We start from the raw sequence: 27,789 nt of genomic DNA on the forward strand, positions 1-27,789 counted from the left end.
TCCCTTTAGGTTAGAAAGCCTTTCCAGATGAGGTCATCATTTTCATCACTGTTTCTTTCTCTCTCCCTAGAGTGTCTTTCTAAAGGCAACTGAGGACCTCTTTAGTGAAATATTGAAGGCAGGGGATGCCTAGAATGATTAAAAGACACAAAGCTTTCCCATAGCACTTGTCCTTTTTTCTGTAAGGAGATGAGGTGATATATAATCTCCTTCCTATATTACTACCACAAGGGCAATTTGTGGGAGGAAGAGATGGATTTCTGGGAGTAAAATCCTATTGCATGGCCAGGGCTATTTTCAGAAGTGCTTATCTTCAATATCCTCATTTCAGAATTGGTCTCTTTGCTCAGAGCAGTACCTTGGGCAACACTGAGAACCCCCATCTTCAAGGTAAGATTGAAAGTTATTTCCTTGTTGTTGGAATATCTGATGAAGAAAAAGGAAAATGCAAAACCAAGAGATTCTGCTAATATAAGGTGTTGTGTATGAATAAATGTCAAATCCTTCTGCTATGTCTCATGTGGTTTGTCTGATATTCCTATTTACTCTTCTGCTCTGCAGTTTCTACCACTGGACAGCCCCCATGTGTAATCTGGACAGACAGCTAGTTTGCTTATATACAAATTAAATAGCCTCAAGTGCCAGTAGACCTCTGTATCTTTTTAATACCCCAGTAACTTCTTCAAGCAGAAACAGTTACAGAGAACCTTACCATAGAACATGGAACTTGCACTAGCCAAGGAAATCACTACATGTGTAAATTAGACTAATCATTACTTCCTTTCTGGATACAGTGCTAGCTTTGCCTCAGAGTTTATGTTGAAATATACATTTTTATGAAATATTTCTCACTGTAGTTGGTATCAATTGAGGAGTATTAAACATGCATTCCCAGTTCCCGCACACCTGAAAACCAGAGAGAGAGGGAAGAGCTGAAAAGGGTAATTGACAAAGGCCTGGACTTTTCTTAGATTTTAAGAGGCCTATTGTATTTGTAAATTCCTGATTAAAAACCTGACAATTGTCACTGCCAGACTATTCCTGAGCTTCTTCGTCATATTTTTTTTTCCCTAAAGTTTATCAAAGAACTGAAGGGCTTCCAGAGATGAAAATAAACTTGACAATCATGTTGCAACTCAAACAGATCCTGATTCTTTTCATCACTTTTTAATTCATTGCAGATGGTGTAAATGGGATGTTTATTGGCTGGCAGGTAATGAGTCTTATTGTAGATAATAGTGATGGACGGGCTCTCATGCCTGTTGACGGCCCAGCATCTCAGAAGCTGTATATGACTATCACCTATTGCATGGTAGCACGTACAATATTGTGACAGGATGCAAAGTCAAGTACATTCCCCTCAATAGAAATAATTACTGGTACACCTGAATCTCACTAGCCACATATGAGTTGCACTGATTTCATCCTCACTGTCCACATGGGTAGACAGTCTAAGATGTGATCTAATGTCTACTGCTCTAAAAGGAAAATGTAATCTGTTTAAACATCCAAACACCCCTCTTCCCAGGTCCCACCATTCATCACAACTGTCAGTGCTTCTGTGGAAGAGTAATGACCCTCAGGCATGGGATAATGCTCCGTAGGGGCCTTATGAATGCCACTGCCAAGCACAGAAATTGATCGGTTTACAGTGGAGCTGGTATGTGCATCATGAAAGACCTGCACTTACTCACTAAATTACAAGTGGCTGTTTACTCCTTATACAATAAAGCCTGGGTTAGGGAGCCACAGACCCTGCTGACTTTAATTGTCCCAAACATGTGAGCACTAGATTTGGGCCCATCAGTGAGATAGATTTAAACAGCTTGAAACTGAAAGTTGGATCAGAGTCATTCAAAAATGCATTGGGAGATAACATAGGTATTGTTGCCTTCCACTCTTTTTTCTTTTCCTTTTTTATCCTCTCTAGCAATGAAAGGTAACAACATCCCACTATCCAATATAAACACAGTTAAAAAAAAAAAAAAAAACAGAATAAATGTGCCAGTGAAAAGTTAATTCTTTGTTTCCTTCCTGTGGGCTTCCCTCCATTTCTGGATTTGCTCACACATTGTTTCTACAAAGTAGGATAAAGATGAACAGTTACATAGTATGAACTCATGATTTTCAAAATATCTCCCAACAGCTCTATTTCCTCATTTAACCTATATTGACCTTTTCCTTTAAATCCTTCCTACACTCCCAATCTCATCTACGTTTACTATCAAATCTCCTTGGGAGATAGGCTAACTTGCACTCTATAGACTATTCATACCTTGGTAAATGCTCTATTATTTGAAAGTTTTATTCAAAATATATCTCTTCCTCAGCTCTCAGACTTCCTTTTCAAAGCTGGATATCCTCTTGTGATCTCTCTTTTGATTCTATCTCCCTTAGTTCTAGTAGCAGTACTTTATTTTCAGGGCTTTCAGAATCTAGAAAGTCACCATGTTTTTCATATTTCTTTGATATTATTTCCTAATGTACCGTTAATTTTTAAATTTCTGTCCAATCTTTTTTGTCAATAACCTCGAGAGTACCAAACATTTTAGTATAGTTTATTTCTCAGTAAATAGGTTTTGGTAGTTCTGTTATTTTATTAGATCATAATATTTTTATGCTTTTCTTTTTTTAAGGGGGTAGAGATAGCCAAAACTGGAGGGAAAATAAAAGATACCTTTCAGAATGTCACATCTATGTTAAGTCACAAAACACTAGTTGGTCTTGCCTTGAAAACTGTTTTCCAACCTGTATGAGTTGAATGGCTCAACATAAATAAATGAAGGAAACTAAATCTTTTACTCACATTGACTCATTCCATTTTAAGAAAATTTACTAAGTAATGAATGGGCCCTTATGAAATCATTACAGTTAGGAGAGCTCTTTCTACTTGAGACTTTGTTCCTTTGGCAGTTCAGGGTTATGCCCAACTTAACTATACTTTTGGTGTTCAAAATATTCTGATTATTAGTATTTCTAATGATGGGACTCAGACACGTTCCTGGGAAGAGAGACTTACAATTAGAGAGATCTTAATAATTAACAAAATATACCAATGAGATAATGAAACTGGAAGCTCTCAGTATACTGCCAGGGATGAAGAAATCTTTTTGAGAATTAGGAATATGCTAGAAGACAATAAAAAAGATCAGATAGTGAACTGAGCAAAGTGACCTTTGATGTAAAGTGTCAGCTAAAAATGTCAATCCAATTCAGGACTGGATACAAAGGGATATTGTGTCGCTGAGCAGAGAGGTATTAAGTTACCTGATTATCTTCTCTGGAAGAATGCATTATGGTTTAGACACTTTTATTACCAGAAAGATGTAGACAAATCAGGAAAGATTAACAACCAGTTTTATTAGGAGGTAGCAGATGAGCTGGTATGAATAGCTCTGGTTGTTAAAAGTTCTGTATTCTCTTCGCAGCTTTGATATGCTCTCGAGTGGGAATAGTCATTCTTGAAATTTAGATAGGATAAATTATATTCTGTTCCCCAGAGAAAGGGCAGTTTGGGAACTGAAGGGAGGGAAGGTTTTAAAACAGCAGAAAGACCTGGGGTGGCAGAAGGGCAGGAAATTCTATTATAAGATTTTCAACTTTAATTAAAACAACAAAACAATAACAACAACCATTTGTTAAGCCTTCATTTAAATAAACTCAGCACATTTAGTATGTGCAATATGTCTTTCATATTTAGTACCTAGTTGTTTTTGGTACATGCAATAAGATTATTCCATAATACTACACTATTATGCTCATGTTTCCCTGGAAATATAATTTGCAAGGCCATTCTAGAAACTCTGATTATGAAATTCAATATCACTTTCAGTTAGTTACCCTTAATTCTAGCACAGTTTTCTCATCTCTTCACACTTACCCTGAAGCTGTAACCTCTGGTTTCATAGGAATGTCCTGGTGGAAGAGGCTCCTGATCCTTGCCTTCTGAATGATTTTCTAGATATACTTTCATATATAATTACTTATTTTACCAATTAACACTATTTATGAATATCATTGGGAAATGATTCATATAATTTTCTAGTTTATTAGTGAAAAGAAGTTGTCCAGAAGCTAACAATAAATTACACAGGCCATTATTCCTGGGTGTATTTATTATTTATTATTATTTATTGTTTATTATTCCTGGGTGTATTTATTATGATTTACCATTTATTAAAGGATTTCAATTGGTTGACAAAGTATAATAGAACTAAACTTATTTCAAGAAATGTTGGTGACTCACTAAAGTCCCAATACATTATACTAATATCTATCCCTGGACTCCATCTTTTAATTCTATTGGGAAACACCTATAAACATAACATAATTTTTTTCTTTTCTGATGTTCATTCAAGTTACATTTGCCCCCAGTCACTGCAGTAAGCTTCTCTGTAGACTACCTTGAAGGGTAGATGGTGGTGAAGAATCAGGACATTTAAACTCATATTTAAAAGGGGCAGAAGAAGAGTTTAGATGACATGTGATCTTAGGCAGGCTTTAGGAGAAGAGGCGGACTTGTGATAAACCTTAGTAAAATGAGCCCAAACTCTCAGTCACCCCCTTACCTACTGAGGTGCCCGGTTACTGGTGACTTTCTCAATATCTTTAACAATCCTCTCCCCACCAAATAACTCTGCTTCATTTGCAAACATTGTTGGACTGTGTTCACATTTCCTTTTCCTCTTCCTCTAAGGAAGAACATTTTTAGGCCAAAATAATCCTTTAATAGACCAAAGACAGGAGATGCTGCTACACATCATCAATCAGTTTCTGCTCTCTTGGCTGCTCAACATAAGACATCTCAAAATCTCCATGAAGCAATATATTACACTGTCATGAGTGTAATCTCCTTATTATCTTCAGTTCCGGACATTTTCTTAACTATTAGTTGGGATTACTTCTCTTCTTGCTCCTCTACACTTCATTATCTCTCTACAGCAACTACAACGATTATCTCAAATGTGAAATCAGATCCTACTACATAAATCTCCAATAGATGCTCACCACAACTAGAATAAAATTCAAACTTCCCACCCTGAAGCCTGCATAATCTGGTTTCTGACTCCTCTTCTGATCACATCTCCAATATACTTCTCCTTATTCCCTGACCTTATTTCGTAATTCACATGCCTAACTCATTTTAGTCTCAGAGTCTTTGCTGTTGCTGCTCCAATTTCCTCTAGACCGTCACATGGCTGGTTTCTAAGATCATTCAAGTCTCAGCCAGAGGCCATCTTTGTACACCCTATCTCTATTAGGTTATACTCTTATTGTCTTCATTTCACTTATCAGTGTGTGCTAGTGTGTCTACATATTTATTAACTATCTCCCCTAACTAGAATGTCTCATGAGGAAGAAGACCTTGTGAGTCCTGCTCACTATTATATTCCCAGTGCCTAGAACAGTAGGGGGCTCAATAAATATTTGCTGAATGCGTGAATAAAAGAATGACTGAACAATAACAGAATGAACAGTAAACAAGGGCAATACCAGTGCTTTTCATCTCAATGGTTCTTTAAATGCACCTCAAATGCTTAAAAAACAAAAATACACTTTCCTATCCATTAGCATCAAAATTACTAATTTTACTAATTAAAAGACTGGACCTCAATGTACATTGATGACTGTTTCAAAATCATGTGACAAATAGGGATTTCATAATTCCGGTCTCAAATTATGTGGGATGAATTAGTCCCACAGTGTTTTTCTTAGAACAAAATTGTAAACCAGGGATAATTAATCTGAGGTCCACCATTAGGCTTTAGGGGTTCTGTGAATCCTCTGAAAAGGTATTATATCCTCTTTTGGGGAGAGGGTCCATAGCTTTCACCAGAATTTCAATGGAAGCCCTAAATTGGAGGAGGCAAGGAATCCTTTCAAGCAGTACCATTCTAAAGCACTATGCTATCCCAGCTTCCTCTGTGATGGTATATGTTCTTTTGAATACAAAGATGCTAGGTAGCAAGTTTCAACCACTGTCTATTTGAGGTTTGTTTTTTTTTTTTTCCCCTAATCATTGTCTTTGTCTATTAGGGTAAAACTCACTTTACTCTAAAGCTTTCTTATGAGTTTTAGACTGTTACTTTTTGGAATGACATACATGCCTGTATCCTCAACTCTGCTAAAATATCATTGGCCAGTTGGGATTCAATCTCATTTTTACCTGAATATGTTATATACAGCATTTTATTTGCCTAAATTCTACGTAACTCTGACATTTATTAATGACAAAATTTGGGGAAAAATTTTTAATGCAAGTCCTAGAAGGTTCAAATGAAATAACACTGGGTAAAAAAAAAATAACATAGTAGCAAAACAAAACAAACAAAAAAACTGGGTATGTTGAACCATATGAAATTGCCATTTCTGAAAGTCAAAATGATTGAACATTGGCAAAGTGAAATGGTTCAACCTGTGGTTCAGATGTTAACTGCTACTGTTGTTAGAAAAATTATTCTCACTCTCCAATCCTCCCTTCCTGTAAACACTTCCATTCATGTGGAATGCATTGCTGGTAAGTGGCGCTGGGGGATGGGGTTGAATTTGCCCGTGATTTTAATTCATAATACATAGGCTTTCTTAATTCTTACCATAGCAGGTACCTCCAAATGACAGAGAGCCTGGAGAATGCGCCTTAGAAAATTAAATTTATAGAGGCTTATTTTTCTCATACCCAGGTGCACTTTTAACTGGACAACTTTTGAATGGGTATTGAATCCATGGAGCAGTACTTAATGACTTAAACAATAGAAATCTGTTAAGAGTTCTGGAGGTCAGAAATCCTTAATCAAGGTGTCAGTGGGCTGCATCTTTCTGGAGATTCTAGGAGAGAATTCCTCCCCTTGTCTTTTCCAGCTGCTAGAGGCAGCCTGTACTCCTTGGCTCACAGTACCTTCCTCTATCTTCAAAGCCAGCAGCCTAGCATCTTCAAATCTCTCTCTCTCTCTTTGATTCTGCTTCCTTTGTCATATCTCCTTCTCTGACTCTGACCCTCCTGCCTCCTTCTTTCCTTTACAAAAACCCTTGAGATTACCTTAGGCCTACCCAGATAATCCAGAGTAATCTTCCCATCTTAAGATCCTAATTTACTCACATCTGCAAAGTCCCTTTTGCTATGTAAGGCAATGTATTCACAGGTCCTGAGGATTAGGACGTGGACATCTTTGGGGGAGGGGGTCATTATTCTCTCACTGGGTTCAAAATATTCCAGATACTCAAATTTCAAATAGCAAGCAAGACAGTATCATATCATTTCTTTACAGCTACATAGAAATTTTTACATATACCCTCTTATAATTTTTAAAGAGATAGTAACTTACAACTCTCCAGCCTCACTTTTGGCACATGAGTATGGAAATCATAGTCTTAGTTTTGGTTTGTAGAGTCTTATTTTATCCCTTTACTCAGTTTCAGTTAATCCTACTTATATTCTAACTTGTCCTTTCTGTGGAAATCATACTGCTATCTCTAGCCAAAGAATTATTAATAAGTTCTTTCAGCACTATCTTCTATTAACTCTAAAAATAAAAATAAAAGACACCGATTTTTAGCCAAGAACCAACCAGGACAGATTCCGGCACTTCCCATCACACCTTTCTTGTGCCCTTCCCTCAGGCACTATATACAACCTGTCTGAATAAGCTAACCAGCAGGTGCAGGTGTTAACACACATGACTATACCATGAGAAATTTCCTCCCTCAGATTCTCACGTGGATAAACTTAACTCAAATGTCTTCCTTCTTCACTCACCAGAAAGACCTGCTTCCCTGACCTGCATCTCCCCTGTCCACTATCTCAGTGAACATTAGCCCTTAAACATTTCAGCTTCATCAGCACAGGCCCATCATGACAGCATAACATCTTTGTCCTGCTAGAAACTATTCAGCATCCAGAGGACCATCTTTATGCTGATAACACTAAAATATAAAATAATGCCAACAGCTGGTGCTACAAATGGCTTTTAAAAACGATGTTCATTCACTAAAATTCCTCTTGCTACTTTTGACATGAAACACGCAGTCTCTAATTATTCTGATCAAGACGGTGAAATACAAAAACAAACTTTAATTGTGTTTAACAGATATTTAATCAGGACTCACTGAACTACAGATTAAAGCTGAAATTCATAAACCATAATTACCCGATTGTCGCAATCTTTTGGTCCACATTCTCCTTCCGTCTGGGCGTCTGGCACCTTGCCCCGAATTTCTTTTACTGTCTTCTCAGCTTCGTTACTGTTCATGTTTTCCAGCAGAGATTTAGCACAGATTACAAAATATCTGTTCTTGGCAACTTTCTTCATTAGCTTTTTTTCCCCCTTGCAAAAAAGTTTATTTTTTTTTTTTCCTACCAGAGTAGCTGAAACGGGCATACGTTTAGGGTGCTTTGGTGACACAAACTAATTATATAGTTATCAGGAGATAATAAGGCAGTGATAACGAGAGTTACTATAGCTATCACGTAGGTATCATGCAATTTCTCCAGTATGCCACGCAGTGTGTCCCAGTCACCATGTAATTACCTCATCACTACCCCATTGTTTTATGGAAAATGCTTATCTCACCCTAATAAAACCTTTTCTGCCACATTTGGAAAAAAAAGTGGAATTCTTAGTTCTTATTTCCAGTACCACTTATCCCCAGTAAGATGCTATCTTGCAAATTTAAGAGAAACACATGTCCTCTCCTGAAAATTTGCTTTTACGTGGAGCAAATGGAGCAATTCTGTTTTCTTTTGCTTTATTTCACCCAGGTGAGAGAAGTAATTACTAACAATTCATACATTTTCTCTTTTGTTTTTTTTAAAAAAGCAAACAAACAAACACACACACACACACACACACAAAGACCCAACCTCACCCTATTTACTTAGGATTCATTTAGTCTGGCACTTCCCCCCTACTCTTCCCTTTCAAATCTCAGTCACTCACATTTGTTTTTTCCTAGAATTATGGTGTAAATCATTCTTAACAAGCTAGCTTGAAACATGTCTCACTCAGTAGAAACACATAAGCCACTATAATTGAAACATGGAATTGCAAGCTTGAAACTCTTTCTAACTATTTTTTTGGGCCACTCTTCAGAAGGACATGCCGAGTTTCCCTCGCAGTGCCGTAACCCCTGTGTCACACAGTTAGGATAACATCACAGACCAAGACGAAAGGATAAAGAGAAGGCACTGGCAAAAGAAGAGGTGGGTGGTTCCTTTATTCCCCCCAGTTGGGCAGACAACCCTATGAAGCAAGGGTTGTAGTTACTGCTTATTTATCTCAAGTTGATGGCTTGAAGTTTGACCTCACTAAGACCTCTGGATGACATCCCACCTGAGAGTTCCAGTTTAAAACAGGATGGAGTGGCTTACTTTGCAGCACAGATGAAAGCTGCTTCCAATTCTGCTTTTATTAGTCACCTCCCAGTCTGATAGCTTCCCATTCATTTGTACACTTAACTCAAGTTGGGGTCAAAATCACCCTCAGATTTAGAAGGGCCAGAAAAATTGCTATCCCATCCTATAGCATTGCTCTTCAATCACACAGTTTCTCTAAATATGGTTGATGGCCTTTGAGATGCAAAATGCACCACTTTAATGTAGTAGAAGTCCCTTTCATTGCATTGCCAAATCTATTTAGCAGAATCTGCTTGGAATAATCTGTCCCTAGACCTGAGGATGTGCAGTGATTTTAAGCATTTTAAGCTAACGATAATGGTTAGTGCTGAGAACAGATGTACCTGGCTGTGATGTGATCTATTCCAGTAGGCTTTTATGAGCTGTTCATTCCTATTGACTTAGCATTTTATGTCTGTGTTTTTGCCTGGTGTGATGGTTGCATAGGGGTGTCATGTGTGTATTTTCCTGATGTGTGATGGCTGCACGGGGGGCTGTGTGTATTTTCTCAGTGCAGTGGCTACACAGGATGTTGTGTGTGTGTTTGCCTGGAGTTACAGCTGCACATGCTATTGTGTGACTCTTCCCCCCACCATTTGATGCCTGCTAGCAGGGTCCTATGTGTGTCTTTTTCCTAGTGCGATGGTTGCACTCGTTGCTCTTCTAATGATGGACATTTCTAGCAATTATCTATCTACAGGGTCCTGGGGAAAGAACTGCAGTAAAATCAATAAACAGTTCTAGACAGGGCCTTGTAAACATGAAATGACACCCCTGCATAAATGCCTTTTCCTACCATAGCATGTTAAAATCCAAGTGCTGTTACCTTATTGGCATTGGGATAAAATTTCTGTGGTCTCTCCATCTCTTTCATATATTGCAATCGTTTGGGGGAGTTTGAGATTAGTGCTGGTTGGAGGGCTTTTACACATGAATCTATCTAATGACATTTTTTACTACATTGTCCTACGCATTACTTATTATACTCCATCCTGACTTGCTCTGGTATAACAGCTGATATTCTGAAAGTGAATATGCCTTTTATTTATTCCTGCAGTCTCACCAGGCCCTCCCCACATGCCCACTACCTCACACACACACAACCTCCTCCCTTACTGCTTTCTGGTCTCTGTATCCCTCCTGCGTTCACCAAATGGGACTGACAAAGAAAAGAACCAATGAGGTTAAAGTCTTTTGAAACCCCTGGAATACAGATGAGCTGGGAGGCATCTGGAAACAAAACCAGACACTTGAAATCAAAGAGACAAGTAAATTACTATCCTAATCTAGGAAGAATAACTAAAGGTGTCAGTGGGGTTCCATTGATAGCACTTGGCCCTGGGCCAGAATGCCAAAGGTTCAAACTCCATATCAGCTTTGGGCTCGGGCCCAAGACTTGCCACTGCAGGGTGCAGCAGCGTGTGCAGCAGTATTAAAGGTGTCAGCCTTCTGCAGAGAGGTTAAGTCCAAGTTCTTCTGCCTGCTTGTCATTATACCCCAGAGGGATGCAGAGATAACCCTCGCTTCCTCTTCAGTGCCTTTCTCAACAGGACAGGCTGTGGGGAGCTGCGCTCACTAGTAGTATTTACTAATATCAGTACTGTACAATTAATGAAATGCCCCTTTTCTGATAAGGCTGCTTGAAGAAATAAAGTACGTGCGAGAACATCCAACTGCCTCCCCCCTTCTCCCTCCAAAAAACCTGATGTCTGTCCTAAAGATTCTTCCATCAATGCAAAGAGCTAAGTTTGGAAACCTAAAACCACGTGTCTGAATGAAAGGAAATGTTTTCATTGGAACAGCTTACATGTCTGGTACACTTGCATAAAAACTATCGCGTAGCATTTTAGAGCTAAAATTGCTATAAAATGCTTAATACAGTAAGAATAATTATGAGATTTTGCACGCACAGCTGGTATACAACTAAAGTCTCAGCCACAGATTCAGTGGAGCATGGGAAACCATTTATAAAAATTCCTGGTATGCCAGTTTAACTCACCATCAACAGCCCATCAACACTCCCTCCATTCTTTAGGTGGATGGGGAAGATATTTACCTACCGAATGCTTTATTTCTCCTTTTATGGATGTCATTAATACTCGATTCAAGGAATTCTAGTCATTACTTGACAGTGGCAATATAAATAAATTGTAATAGGACACAAATGCCCTGAACACAAGGCTTTTCCACTGAGCACAGGAGTTACAAATACAGTAAACAATAAACCAAAACACCAAACTATTGTCTACCTGTAGTACCATCCCCCTTTTTCCTTCCTCTTTCTTCTATTCCCTCACTGCTTCTCATCTCCCCTCTCTTTCTCTAAGATTCAAATCCTTGAGTGACTTCCTAGGTATTCTGGAGGCCCATGGTCACAGCCCACCTGGCCTTGTCTTCCCCTGGGTAACACCCCAAGGACGGAACTTCACTTTCTCCTCAAATTATAATAGTTCTTTCTTCTCCATTCCCCTCAGCATCAGCTAACAATCACTTAAGAAGGAGCTAAAGTAATTTGGATGAGATGTTAATGGTTAATAATAATTTATTATTATTATAATTCATTATTATATACATTATAATAATAATTTATTGTTACAATTTATTATTATAAATTATAATAATAATAATAATTTAGTATTATTTCTTGATAAAGATTGAATTAAAAGACAAGGAAGAACCTCTTTATTTTGGCTTTATAGGGTCTATGGAAAATGCCATAATAGGTGAGATGATTGTCGTCAGAGGCATTGCTGGATGCTTCACTGCATGGCCTTGGTCATAGAAAGAGAAGCCACAGTGGGTATATGGGAACCCTCAGGGAGACAGTCTGTGGACACAAAGGCAGCATAGTACAATATAAAATGAATTGGACCAGAATCAGGAAATCAAAATTTGAGTATCAGTAAACCTTGCCAACAAGTGTTTGGGTAAGTCATTACACTCTCTTAGCTGAGAAACGAGGCCCTTGGATTAGAAAATCTCCATGGCTCCTTCCAGCCCTGAAATGAAGATCATGTCATGGCTCTCTGACTGAAGATCAGTTGTTTCTCCTAGTTTAGCTGCTTCCTCCAGCTAAGAATTAGTGGCTCTCAATAAAAATGGCTGACATTCCACATGGAGCCATCTAACTAAAGGAGTGTTGATGTCCATAAATAAGTTTTAAGCTCTTTGCCTACTACCTGCATATACTACTTCTGAGCTGGCTCCTTTATGCTCTACAGATATTTTCTTAGCATTTTGTTTCTCATTTACTTAATCTGACAAACATTTAATGAACACTTTCTATATATGAAACACAGAGCTAGTCACTGAAGACAAGGCAGAACAGGACACCATCTTTGTATCCTAAGAAGCACAAATGAGTCTACCATTCTTGTCCATTCTCTCTGTCTATCTCTCTTTCACTTCTGTGCATAAACATGTATACTTCTAAAACTATAAGAGTAGTATAGAAAAAATAAGGGGAATTGGACTTATCTAATCTGTGCTCAGTCCAAAGTACTGTTTATCTTCAGCAAAAGACTGATAATAATTGGTATTAAAAAATTATAGTCATTCAAATATGCACTTCAATTGTATAAAGGGTATTTATCAACATGTATTTTGAGGTCACTGATGTACATTAAGAACAGCAATCTGGGTGGCAAGAAGATTATAAAGGCAAAACAATCCATCCTATAGGATTCCTGATAAAATTGTAGGATAAAATTGGTGACTCTTTTAAATAGTCTCTGGGGAAGTTAAGAACACAGAATATTTTTGTTTAGTATTTTTTTCTTCTGAGGAGTTTGGGTTCTTATCCCTCCAAACTTTCTTCTTGAATTAATAATAATAACTGCCATTTATTGAGTGCATATTAAATTACAGGCACTTCCAATACAATATTGTATGATAAGAAAATAATTCTGCAATGTAGATATTATTACCCTCATTTTACCGATGTGAAAACTGAGGCTGAGGAGGGTGAAATAATTTGTCAAAGATAATACAGTGTGCAGAGTTGGGATTTAACCTCAGGTTTGTCTTTGTCTGTGAAACATAGCTCCATAAACGTGTCTTGGTTCTGCCAAATCTAACTATTTAAAAAATAAATAATCTTGTTTGAATGCTTTGTTAACAAACAAGGAAAACAACCTTCATATTCTTTCTTCACACTCATTCATTCCATTACATATAGTACAATGAAAACAGGAGATGGTTAAGATTCTTCTAAGATTTGGCTGCCTTTTCATATTTATCTGGACTGAGATGAATAATTAAGCTTGGGGCTCTCAATCAAAAGTAAAAGAATGAGCTATTTGCTATCTGAATAAGTATTTGTTGTTAATTGATCAGACATGGATAAGGGGTGTTATTACAACTATATTTGTGAGATATGATTTACGTTGTTCTACTGCATATTACTCTGTGCTGTTTTTCATTTTCTTGCACTTTGGACTTTCTGTTTTGTTTTCATGAATTTAGTCACAGTTGGTTGTGTTTTGAACTTTGTAAAAATGTAATTCTAAGAAAATTAAAAAAAGAAAAAGAAAATATTTTCAAAATGATGTCAAAATCAAATCTACCCCTCACTAATTTGATTTGTAGGAAATGGAGAACAAAGTATTGAAAGCAGAATGCTTTTTAAATACATCCTAATTACTTCAATGTGCAAATGGATTGACTAAATCAGAGCATGCATTTAACACTTTGCACTTCAATTGTGCTTATTCATCTAAGTTCTATAGATAGCAATCCCATTTAAAAAAAGGAGATAAACTTCACTATAGTCAGTCATTCTATAGTTATCTGGGGAAAACTATCATTCTTAAATTCAAGCTTACCTCTCAAGTCCACTCACTTTTGGACTAATGCAGAAGATCATTAGTCCAAATAATACAAAATAATAGATAATTACTGCAGCTACTCAAGTTTTCCCAATTGACCCTATCTTTCCTATTCTTCTCTTCTGCTTTTAGTGGGTGAGTTGAGGGGGTGGGGTAGTAAAGCCACACAGTATGAAGCAGACAGAGTGAGTCCTGAGGAATGATGCTATGGGCTGGAGATGATACACAATCTAGGCTGGGATGGAGTTATAATGTCAGGGTTAACTTAGGGCTTGCTCTGGGACCACCTACACCAGAATCTCCTGAGGAACATGTTAAAAAGACATATTTCAGAGTCTCACCCCAGAGTAACTAAACTGAATGAGTGTCTCTTGAGGTGGAACTCAAAGATCTACATTTTTAACAAGCTTCCCAAGTAATTCTTATGCTACTGAAGCCCGAAAAGCACTGGCTTATGCACTTATGCAGCTCTCTGATTCTATATCCAGGGACAGCATCGCTAGTATACCTCTGTACCTTCTGTCCCAGTTCTCAAGATGCATGTGCAAGTACACATAGCTGACCTGGGAGGCACAAATTGTAGTAATAATAGCTCAAGGGCTTAGCCAGGCATGGTGCTGTTTGATATGCAAGATCTCATCGGATCCCCACAACAAGGATTATGAGTTAAGTATTATTACTATTCCCATGTTTCAGATGAGGAAATTGAGATTCAGAGAGATGTAGTAACTTGTTGTGAGTGTCACATTAATTATTGCAAGAGCTCTTAAGCTTTAACTCTTTAACTCTTAGCCTTGTGGAAAAATATGTTCTTGAAAGATGTTTACTCCCAAAGATGTTCATGATTTGGTGATAACATCATTGTAAAAGAACTTACTTAAGTACTAGTAAAACTGGTTATATAATTAACCAATCATGGGTTAATGTATAATAACCTATATATAGGGTGTGAGCATTTGTAACCAAGTAACTCTTCCCTTAGGTTATTTGTATAGTTACTAAAATCATCTAAACTAAGTTGCTGATCTTTCATTAGTTCATTCAACAATCATGCACTTTGCCAGAACCTGAGGTGACAAGGATAAATAGGACAAGGCCTCTGCCTTCGTTAGACTTACAGTTCAGTAAAAGAGATGAGCTTGTGTACAACTGGTTCTGGGTTAACTTGTAGTCAGTGGAGGCCTGAGCTGGAGAGAGAGTGGTCATTCTCCTGGCAGAAAGGAAAAAGGGTGCGGTCTGGAAATTTTTAGTTACTCCAGCACTATGCCATTGGCCAGTGTAAGGAATCCAGATTTTTTAAGATTACATTTTTACTTATACAGTTTTGTTAGAAAAAGGGCAGACTAAGTTACTTGTGTATTTTGGGCCGATAAAACTTTATGTGGTTCACTCTTTCTGGCATCCAACTGGGTTTCTTTTTTGGCTAAATTCTGGGTACAGAGCCAAGTTAGTTGTTATGTTTATTCATTCTTACACAGAGCAGCCGAGATTCTCCTCTTGAGATGGGTGCCTGATAAATGTTATCAGTAGTAGCTCATGCCACCCAATAAAAGTGACTCTATAGAGACATTGGCTGTGTCCTTTACTTCATTTTCATGTGTTTCAATTACTCAAAATGCTATTATTAGATTATGAAATTTTTACAATATGAGAAATTTAGGAGTTAAAAACAATTGAAAACATAAAGAGTGCTCTAGATTTCTTCCCTTGTGATAATCTCATATACATGTAAATGTGGTCTGAGCATATTAATGTCAGAGCTGATTGATGGACTAAAAAAAATGCAGTTCTGCAATGTCAAAGTGCAGGCTGATAATCTAAGGCAAATGTACAAGAATCTAAAAAAGAGAAAGAAATTCTGGGAAACACTGGGCAATAGAAACTGTATGATATGATTCAGAAAATACATATATTTAATATGATTAAGATTCTAAAAATTGATATCTCAAATACTTCAAAAGCTTAATAAATTGGAAAAGCAAAACATTTTAATCCCTTTATGAAGTGATAAATAGTAGACATGCGTTCTTTTCTTAAATTGAATTATTATCAGAGTTGGAATTATTTTTATTTAGATTATTTGCTGTTTGCTTAAAAATTTTACTTTTCTAATCATTAGAGTATTTTTAGAATATTTAGAAAGTTTAAGAAAAAGAAGAAATAAAATATCACTTAATTCCATCATACAGAGGTACTAGTACTATTCATATTCTAATGTATTTCCTTTGATTGTAACCAAATATATTTTTGGTTACATTCATTTTTCTAATTTGGGATCATTTTGGGATCATGTTAGGTATACAAGTTTCTTTTGGATCAGGTATTTTCAGTTACAATGTTTCATGAACAATTCCTAGTAAAATAATTACTTAAAATATCTTTAATAACTATGTAGTTAATAATTATTATATAATAATATATGTATGTTCCATAATTTGCTTAATAATTTCTTTGATTAAATATTTAAGATCTTCTCTTCTTTCACTTTTATAAATGACATTGTGATGAACAAGTCTTTGTATACAAATCTTTGTCTGAGTTTCTGGTTCCTATAGATAGATTCCTAGAAATCAAATGACTGGGCCAAAAGACACATTTTTAAAGAAAGGTTCTTGATAATGTAATGCCATATTACTTTGCAGAATTTCATGTTAACACATGCCCCCTCATCACTATTATATGAATGACAGTTTTACTGAACATTTATCAGCATTGAGGATTATTATTTTTATAAATAATGTCTTCGAGTGTTAGTGAGTTGAAATACTTTTTCATATGTTTATCAGACATTTGTATTTCCTCTTTCAAAAATTTTTTTTATAATCTTTTTAGATTTTTTTGAACAAATATACATCTCAGTACCTTCATATCTTTTGCTTCCACTTGATCTCTAGAGTATCACTATACTCCAGACTCTCCTTACCTAATCCTGAACCTTGGCATAATGTCTGCCTAGTCTGTAGTTCAAATTTCTTCCATTCTTATCCATTCTGTACACTACTGCCTAACAGTATTTTGAAAATACTGCTTTTGTCATGTCAGTCCTGATCAAGAACCTACAGTAACTTCCAGTTATGTATCTATTGGCTAAATTCAACTGCCTTCTTCAGGGGAAAATTAATCCCGTTCTTGGATATCTCCTTATGAATTCTGTTGATTAACTTAGGTTATTGATGTATGGAACTTACATGCAGTTAAGTTTTTATATATGAGTTTTTATATGTGTGTATTTATATACAACAGAGAGAGACACACACACGATATTGATACTAGACATGAGCACTGGAAGGGGATTTACAGAGCATCAAACCCAACTCTTTATATTTATAAATGAAGAAACTGACTCAAAGAGTTCAACAAATTACCCAAAGTCATAGAGCTAGTTAAATGATAGAACTGGGACTAGAAATCAAGTCTCCTGATTCCCAGTTCAATGCCTTTTAAATAGGGAATAATAAAAAATCATTTTTACAATTTAAAGAATAGAAACAGCTAGGAAAACTATTTAATTTCAGACTGATCTTATGTATAAAAGATTGTTAAAATCATGTCACATAGAAGGCTTTAGTGTTCTTATAAACACGAATAATACGTACTTATAAATTGATCAAAGTGTCATTACAATTTTCACAAAATTTGCACATCAGCAAATGACCCAGTTTATGCTAGTTTGCTTTCTTCTTGTTAATCTACATTGTTTTATTTAATCTGCTTTGCTACAATAGAAGCACGGTATTTTTATGCTAGCATGTTGCAGATCATCATTAAGTTTCTTGGTAAGATCTAGTGGTATTCAATGGAAAATCCAATTTGCCTAGCAACTTCTATAAAGAATTTCCTTTAACAATAATTGGGGATTTTAAGAACTACCCTTAAAAAAGAACTATTTCAAAATTCCTCTATTTAAATAGTAAACAACATGAACTATTTTGTAAGAAAATGGGCTGTGAGACTGGGAGTTGCCAAATATACTAATTATTTATAGGGATAGGGTAGGGCACAAGGGGCCAATGTGGGAATAGCTATGAATTGAACTAACTTGGATAGGCGCTCATTGACTGTAAAGCGTTGATTCACAAAGCATGTGTTTGCCCAACAAAAGTACTGACAGAAAGAGTGTTTATTAAATCATATGGCAGTGCCACAGTTACAGAATCCAAGGTTTAAATGAATAGGTGGGTCATCCAGCAGTAGAGGGAGACTAAAGAGATCTTAGTTATGTTTTCTTTCTCTGTGTACATGTGTGTGCACACAAAATAGGTCTATTCATTTCATCCTCAACAAACATCTATTAAGCACCTACTTTGTGCTAGAAGCTATTACCAAAATAAATGATCCAGCTTTTTGTGATTATCCTCTCCACAGCTGTATCATAGAGAGGCATAATAATCTATACCTGACTAATGCATTATCACAAAAACTGAGAAAGTGGGTAGGAGGAGAGGATTGAAGGAGCGGCATCCTAAATTTCTCATTTTATACAGCATACAATTTCATTAATGTTGATAATTTAAAAAACTAGGTCTAAATATATTTTTAAAAATAACAGTAATCATTACTAGAAGAATAAACTGTGCTTTAAAGCTCCCAAATTGCTAGATTGATAACAAACAAATAATATAGTCATACACCAAAAGAGAAAAAGAGAGAGAGAGAGGGCCAAGGATGCAGAAAAACATAGAAAGTAGTAAATAAAGTTTCTGAGATAGTACCAGATATATTTTTTACAACAATAAATATTAAGTTAATTAGTTTATTATTAAAATAAACACTATAACATAGGCTTAAAAAACCCACAAAATCTAACCATAGGATAGTACTTTAAGAATACTAGTTTTGGTAGTGGAGAAAACTGAGTTCAAATATTACTTCTGCCATTTACTAGTCATAACCTCTTTCCTAAGAGAGAATTTATTTAGCTTGTTTATATCAATTTCCTAGTTTATAAAATGTAAATAAAAATAACTGATTATAGAGAGAATTGAATAAAATAGTATCTATAAAGTTCAGTGCCCAGCACCATTAAACATTCAATAATAATAACTATTATTTATAATATTTGTTTTAAAATGATGTATCTAAATGAAAGAGAGGTAAAAATCACAGGAGTGTTGTCCAAGATATACTGATAACTGAAAAAACTGATACAATACAAAATGAATAAAACTAAAGAGGCAGAGTGGGACTTAAAAAGAAAGTAATCATTTCTGCAAAGAAAAAAGCAGTGAGGAGGGCTGAAGCCATAAGCCTACTGAAATCTGGATCCATAAGCACATAGAGGTAGCTGGGAGTCTAGGTCTTTGAAGTAATGGGGCCAAAAAGTTTCCATATGAAATGGTGGATCTAAGTCTGTCTTACTACTTCAACAAGAGTCTACACAAAGTATGGCCAACTGCTGCCTGGGGCAATAGCTTATATAGAGCTGAAGGCACTGAAAGGTGGAAGGATGAAGATACAACCTCAGCCTTGAGATCAAATATTCCTAAAGGTAAACTGAAAGGACACCTTTGTAAGATTTGGATTAGGACTAGAAAGCCAGGAATGCAGATAGGGGCAACTGGAAAACCATTAGTCAGGGAGGTATGAAAAAATTACGAGAGAGAGAGAGAGAGAGAGAGAGAAAGCTTACCAACAGGCAAGACAAAACAGCCTTATGACCCACATTAACCTGCAAAACAAAATTCTAAAACATAGCAAGGTAGGTTTATTCCTAGGTATTTTATTCTTTTTGACGTGATGGTAAATGGGATTGTTTCCTTAATTTCTCTTTCTGATCTTTCATTGTTAGTGTATAGGAATGCAAAACAACCACAAAATTAATAATTAGAACATTCACCCCAGATAAATTTGATTTTATAGAACTGTCTGACAATGACCTCAAAATGAGTATATTTGCAATGTTCAGAGATAAATAAAAGAATCATACCTGTAAAAAGAACAAGAAATTATTTTAAAAAAATAGAGAAGATAAGAATAGATGAATAAAAATCAATCAGAAATCTTAAAAATGAAAAAAAATGTTCACTGACATAAAAATGCAATAGATGGGATAATTTAAGATTGGGCTGTTTCAAGGAGAGGATTAAGTGAGTTGGAAAGTGATATTAAGGAATTCACTCAGGAAAAAAAAATCGCGGAAAGTAAAATATGCTTTTAGAAAATGAAAAAGCGGTTGAGATATGGTAAATTGACTGGGAAACACCAAAATGTAGCTATAAAAATCCCAGAAGAATAAAATGAAGGTAATGACAAATATACAATAAAAGAAAAAAAATAGCTGAGAATTTTCCAGAATTAGAGTCTTGAGATTAGAAAATATATCCTAAGTTCATGACTGATAATTTAAATAAATTCACATCTAAACACATTTCAGAGAAACTATAAGATATTAAGGATATAGAAAAACTCGAATAAGTTACCAGAGAGAAAAGGCAGAGTACTTAAAAAGAGATGAAGAACAGATCGATAGCGGACTTTTCTTAAGTAATGATAGTTGACAGAACAATAGTCTAAGATATGATTGAGTAATACCTTCAAATGCTGAGCAAAAACACCCAGTTAAATTGTTATTTAAGGTAAAAGATAAAATAAAGACATTTTTAGGTATACATAAAGAGTGTACTACCCAGGGCCCTCCCTAAACAATTACAGAAAGATGTAATTCAACAAGAAGGAAAGTAAATCCAGAAAGGAAGCTATAGAATCCACAAATAATGGTGCGCATAGTAGTAACTAAAACTGAGTAAATACAATAAAGTGTTGATTATAAAAATAAATGATAATTATTTTTGGACATGTTTAAAACAAATAAGTAAAACTAAAACTCTATTCAACAATTACAATAATGAGAATGATACTCAAGAAGTAGATAAAACATGCTAGACATCTTTTTTTTTTTTTTTTTTTACATTAAGGACAAAGCCAGAAATACTAAGAAGTGGATCTTATTTTTTATTAGAAAAATATGTAGTTAGGTATACATATAAAAATTTTAGTATGAGCACTAAAGAAAAAGATAAGGCACCTATGGACTTCAAGCCCAGCAGTAAAATCCATGTACTAAAAAGAATTTTTAAAACATTTTTTTCAATCAAAGTTATATGAAACACATCTTATTATAGTGCAATTAAATTCAGAATCAGTAATAAAAATAGAGCAAATATATGTTTAGAAAATAGAAATGTACACTTTTTAATTTTTGGCCGCACTGAGTGGCATGCAGGATCTTAGTTCCCCTACCAGGGATCGAATCCACGCCCCCTGCAGTGGAAGAACAGAGTCTTAATCACTGGTCCACCAGGGAAGTCCATAGAAACATACACTTCTAAATAACTTAAGGGTTAAAAATAAATCAAAAGAGATTTACAAAATATTTAAAATTGAACAAAACTACATATCAACACATGCTATACAGCTAATGAGAAACTTGCTACGCAGCTAATGAGAAACTTGAATGAGAATTTAGAGACCGATTTATTTTGAAAAACAATAAGAAGTACTAAAATTAAATGAGTAATAATTCAACTCAGGAATCTAGAAAAAATGATCTAAATAATAAAGTAGAGTGAAAAAAATAATGTTGACAAAAGCAGAAAGTAATGATATAGAATACAAAGACACAATAAAATAGATAAGCAAAATCAAAAGCCAATTTTTGAAAAAAGTTAATGAAACAGAAAAATGTCTAACAGCTAGTAAGAGAAGAGAAGAGGCTAACATAAATAATTTTAGGAATAAGGGGACATAATTAAAGATAAAATTAAAAATCATAAGACTTTATGAAGAGCTTTGTGCAAATAAATTTAAAAGTGTAGATTAACTGTTAATTGTATATTTTCCAAAAACAACTTCTTAAAATTGACTTAAGAAGAAATATAACCCTTGAATAAACCAATAGCCATGGAAGAAAAGGAACTGATGATAATCAAAAGTCCACCCTACACTACCTACCCCCTACTAACCGAAAAGAACAGGTCCAGATGATTTTAGAGGCAAATTTAACCAAATCTTCAGAATAGGTAATCTGTATAATATAAAAACTATTTCAGAAATAGAAAAAAAAAAAAAAAAGAAAGAAATGTTGCTCAACTTATTTTATGAGGTTAGTATCACCATGACACCAAAACTCTGCAACAACAGTTTTAAGAAAAGAAAATTAAAGACTAATCTCCCCATGCAAACATATTATTAAACTATCAGCAAATTAAAGTCAAGAGTGGATTTAAAAAACACAACAGGACCAAGTAAAGTTTTTTTGCAGGAATGTAAGAAGTGTTTACTATCAAGAAATGTATTAATATCACATAAAATATTAACATATTAATGGGAAATTTTAATCATATTATTGATGCAGAAAATGCATTATATGAAATTCAACTAGTATTCTTGATTAAAAATGCTTAGCAAACTTTAAATAGATGATGGGAACTTTCTTACAATAATTTTGATTTATCAAAATCCTAAGCAAATACCACATTTCCAAAGCATTTCCATTAAAGAAAGAAACAGAGCATTCCGAACATCACTGCTTCTACTCCATGCTATATAGAGGTCTCAGTAATGCAATATGACAGGAAAAAGAAATTGAACATTTAAGAATTGAAAGTTAAGAGACAAGTTGGAATTATTTACTGATGATATACATGTCTATGTAGAAAACCTAAGAGAATTTCAGTTTAGCCAGTGGAACTAATAAGAGACTTCAGCAAAGTTGCTGAGTATACACCAATAATAACCAATAAACAATACAGTGGAAAACAGATTCTATACATAATATCATGAAAACTAAGTTATATGAGAGGAACTCTAACAAAACAGGTTCAAGCGAGACCTTTATGGTGAAAATTATAAAACATTATTAAAGAACTTGAAGGAAGAGCTGATTAAGTAGAGGAGTATAGTCTTAATGTCAGAAAGACACAGTGTTATAAGAATATCCATTCTCCTCCAGATTATTCTCTAAAGTTAATGTAAATACAAACAAAATTCAGCAGGGCTTTTGCCAAATTTGACTGACTAACCCTAAAATTCATATTGAATAGCAAAAGGCCAAGAAGAGCCAAGAGAACTTTAAAGAAGAACAATGTAGAGAGATTTACCTTACCAAATAACAAGAATATTATAAAGCTATGGTAATTAAGGCACTTTTGTGTTAGCACAAGAATAGAGAAACAGTCCACTGGATAAAGATCCTAAATAAACAGATTTGATGTAGGCGAAAGATGGCATTACAAATTAGTGGGTAAGGATGACTAATTTGTTAAATGGTGCTGGGATAATTGGGTTATCCACATGGAAAAAGAATAAAATATGATGCATGTAAGATACCATATACAAAAATAAATGCCAAGAAGATTAGAGATCTAAATGTAAAAGGCAAAACTTTAAAACTGTTAGAAGAAAATATAGGAAGGTTTCTTAAGGATCTTGTCAAATGGAAGGATTTTTTAAAATGACATAAGAGCACAAGCCATAAAGGAAAATATCAATAAATTTAACTGCATTAAAATTAGAAACTCTTAAAAATAAATGCTACTACAGACACAGTTAAAAGAGAAACTGAAAATTGGGAAAGGACATTTGCAATCTATATTGCCCAAAGGATGAGAATCCAGAATATTACAACCACCAGCAAAACCAAAAGCTGTCCAAAACAACAATAGCAAAACAAATACCCCAATAAAAACATGGGTGAAGATACAAATAGGCAACACACATGAGGAAATCCCAGTGGTTTATAAGTGAAAAAAATTTTAAACGATATATTATTCAATCCCCCTCAGTCTGACAAAAATGTAAAAACTTTGGCCATTCCAAAACGTTGTGAAGCATGTGGAGAAGATCTCATAGATTGCTAATGAGAAAGTAACTTGGTACTACCATTTTAAAGAGAGAATTTTTATAGTTCTTAGTAAAGTTAGTGAAGTTTAATTTAAAAAATAAAAAATATATAATAAAAATTTCAAAATGCATTATTTCTTACAGTTTAGCATTTCCTCCTCTGTGTACAAACACGTACAAAAATGTTAACTACAATTTCGGTGGTGATTGGGAAATACTGGAAATAATGTCTAACAATCAGAGACTCAGATTTTAGTGATACATACAGTAGAACGCATTTTATGTAAGTCATAATACATGACTTATGTAAAGCTAATTCATGATGATAGAGATCAGAAGAGTTTTGCTTGTTTTTAACGTTTTGTTAAAGTTTTGGAGGATATCGCCTATAAAGGGGCATGAGGGATTCTTCCTAGGTGTTGTGAATGTTTTGTATATCTTGGATTGGATATTGTCGCATGGATGTATACTTACATAGAAGTGCATCAAGCTATACACTTAATTTGTGTACTTCACTATATATAACTTAGAATAACATACGATAAAAAACAGGTTGGGAAAAAAATTTTCCACATTGATTGAGGTTTGTTCTACTTGGGTGCTGGATTCTTGTATGTTCACATTATTCTTTATACTTTTATATGCTTGAAATATTTTACATTAAAAAATTGATAAGACAAAGACTACTGCATTTCCTAACTAGAATTAATCAAGGTAAAAGAAAGCACTAGTGTCATCTTCTCCTCTTCACTGTCCCTGACACTAGGTCCAACTATTCCAGGAATCAATAAACACTTCACAGCCAGACATACTTACAAAGCGATCATTCTGTTGAATCAAAAGCAAAACTTTCAATTCATTTCTTGACTATGTGTAGAATCTAGGCTTTCTTAAGTGAACGACCAGCAGTATGTATTGTTGATGCGATGCTACTAATGCACAAAGATCATTCATCCATTTAGGTTTTTCAACTGATGAAGTACGGGATGCATTGCCAAAGATTTTCTTGATGTGAATCAACAGGTGGTTTGGCATCAATATTGCTATTTGTTTCTGGGCTTCACCTCTGGTTTCAGAAAAGAAAAAGAGACGATACCTTTTCAATGCTGTATTTCAAGTCAACCATATGGAAAGCAAGGTTTTATTCCAGCCAATTCTCTTTCTCTCAAATCGTGGAGGAAAAGTGCCAGCCACTGCTACTCTCGCCACCAGCCATGGTACAGATGTTTGGAAAAGGCAAAAATAGAGAAATGAAACAAAAAGAAAACCCTCAAAAATAAGTTTTGCATAAGTGAAAAATAGAGTATATAATTATCATAGCTGCAAAAAGGTAAATGCATTTTGTATTTTTTTCCCTCGTGTTAAACTGAAAGAACCAAAACAAACAAAAACATTGATGTTTTAACTTAATGTTTTGTTGAAACTGACGATTACAAAGACCAACTCAAACGTGGCTAAAAGTGGGAATAAAAAACAGATTTCTTTTAATCTGATAAAAGATTTTTTATCTCCAAGAATGTTAGAATATGACCTACTTAAATGAATATTTATTAAAGGAATAATTATAGACCCATTTAAAAATACATGTTTTCAGGTGCCAAAATGGGAATGGAGAAGTGTTTCTTTGAAATCTTGTAGGAGAAAAGAAATAATTGAAATTATAATGGTTCCTTATACGACTCAGATAAAATACAGCTTGGGAAGAAATGTCTCCATACTGTTCACATGTACGTCCCTGAATTGGCTTAGCCAATTCGTAGACCTGGTTTTTCCAAAAGCAAATGTCCTATTAGATTTAAGCACATCGATGTAAATTACTCTTTGTTTAAAAGAAAGTTTAAAAAATAAATAACGTAATTTCTGAGAGAATATTGCCTGAATTGAAAGTTAGACCTCGATTTAGGCCTAGCTCTGCCACAATCTTGATGTGTACCTTTGTTCCTGTTATAACTGAGATGTCTGGGTCTCAGTATCCACATCTGTAAAGTGGGAGTGTGACACAAAGACAAAGCCCTCTCATTTGGCTCCTTTCCAGCCCCACCATTCTATGAATCTAATGAAATTACTCCTGCATGAGAGTTTTTCTTTACTTTCTTCCTTTCTTAAAATAGACAATCAAATAAGTAAATATATATTAAAAGCACATACACTAATCATCTATCCCTCTGAATACGAAGAGAGAACATTTGTTTTTGTTGCCATTATCTATTCCCTAATGTGTATTTAAAAAGAGAGCTCCCACAAAAAAGATTTTTATTTTTTCCTGAATCAAAAATAGCATATCATTTCTTTGCCATTTACGTTCTATTAAGAAAGAAAACAGAAAATCATTACAGAAATCATATTAGGAACTTTAAGAAGGAAGAAAAGAGTCACTAAAATTCCATTTAAAATTCAAATGGTTCATTTACATGTTTTCTTTGACAGAAGATATCATTGCCACCTCAAACTCCCTTCACTTCCTTTTCCAGGGGCAATATCCTTAACTGTGCAAACCAGGACCCTCGTCACACACCTTTCCCACCTGTCTTCTGAGGTAACAAAGCTGCGGTGTAGATTACAGCCTGAGATACTTGGGATGGGAGTAAAACATTTCATCTGGGAGACAGTACTGTGATACATTTGCCAAATCTAGAAGAAAGTTAAGCCCCATCACTACTTTGGCAAGAAATTTCGGTTCTCATGGCTGAACAATGATCATCATTTTTACACAAGACTTTTAAAAATGAAAGCACCTGGGGCGCCAGAAAGAAAATAAGTCTAAGAATGCAATTTTTTTCTGTCAATATTTAAACCAGATAAGACACTATCAATGCACCCTTAACCAAGGGTGTGAAAAGAATTCAGGGCACCTGACACCTTGGTGAATAAGAGAAGCTCAGCTTTATGAAAAGGCCAAAGTCTTTGGGGGCGAAAGCTCCATTGTTCCAAGTACTGATCTGCCTAAGACACCAGCAGAGGCAGAATGCTTGGAGGCAATAGGCAAGGCTCCTGTTACAGGCTCCAGCTCTGGTGTATATGCTGATAAGCCTGGGACCCACCAGACGCACACTCAGGAAACACCAAGGGTGGGTCCCCTTGGGAGCGGAGGGCTCCTCAAGCAGGAAGGCGAGAGTCTGAAGTTGCACAGTGTATGAGCACTCCCTACTGGCTGCTGAGGTTGGAGATGAACCGGTGGTTTCTGAGTAAGGGCTGTCCCAGGTTTCTGTGAGGAGGCTGATGGACGTACCTCATTTTCTAGGGGATAAGGGCGTGGCTCTGATTAGGTTTAGATTGCTCCAGATGTCATGCTGAATGAGGAGGAGGTGAGGAAAGGCTACGGATAGGAGGAAATCCAAGAACTGGCAAAAACTGTGTAAAACTGGTATATACTTTTCATTACCTCTTCCAGCTACAGTGTTCCGCCCTTATCTGAGGGGGATAGGGTCCAAGAACCCCAGTGGATGCCTGAAACTACGGGTAGTGCCAAACCCCATATACACTATATTTTTTGCTATACATACATACCTATGATAAGCCAGACACAGTAAGAGGTTAACAACAACTAATAATAAAATAGAACAAATATAACAATATACTGTAATAAAAGTTATGTGAATGTGGTCTCTCTGTCTCTGCCTCAAAATATCTTTTTGTACAAATTTAATGACTTTTCCATCTTAACTGAGCACTTATCATGCACTGTGGCCATAGCTATTGCAGTTTGAGGTGTGACAGCAAAACTAGCATGAATTT

General features: G+C 35.3%; 1 protein-coding gene across 8 annotated transcripts in view; it reads right to left on the reverse strand.

Annotated features, from left to right (window-relative positions):
* Positions 1-27,789, reverse strand: part of ZBTB20 (zinc finger and BTB domain containing 20) — a 799,945-nt gene that overhangs the window by 231,951 nt on the left and 540,205 nt on the right. Inside the window, exons 10-11 of one of the 8 annotated variants that reach the window (XM_082394692.1) lie at positions 25,151-25,250; positions 8,145-22,237 (exon numbers count right to left, since the gene is read on the reverse strand). The exons of 6 other annotated variants lie outside the window; for them this stretch is intronic. The gene's annotated coding sequence lies outside the window, so the exon portion shown is untranslated. The remainder of the gene's footprint in view (positions 1-8,144; positions 22,238-25,150; positions 25,251-27,789) is intronic. One more of the 8 variants, XM_082394698.1, reaches the window with a different exon arrangement.

The sequence above is a fragment of the Balaenoptera borealis genome (genome assembly GCF_965194805.1).
Source record: "Balaenoptera borealis genome assembly, chromosome: 5".
NCBI classification, from domain to species: domain Eukaryota; kingdom Metazoa; phylum Chordata; class Mammalia; order Artiodactyla; family Balaenopteridae; genus Balaenoptera; species Balaenoptera borealis.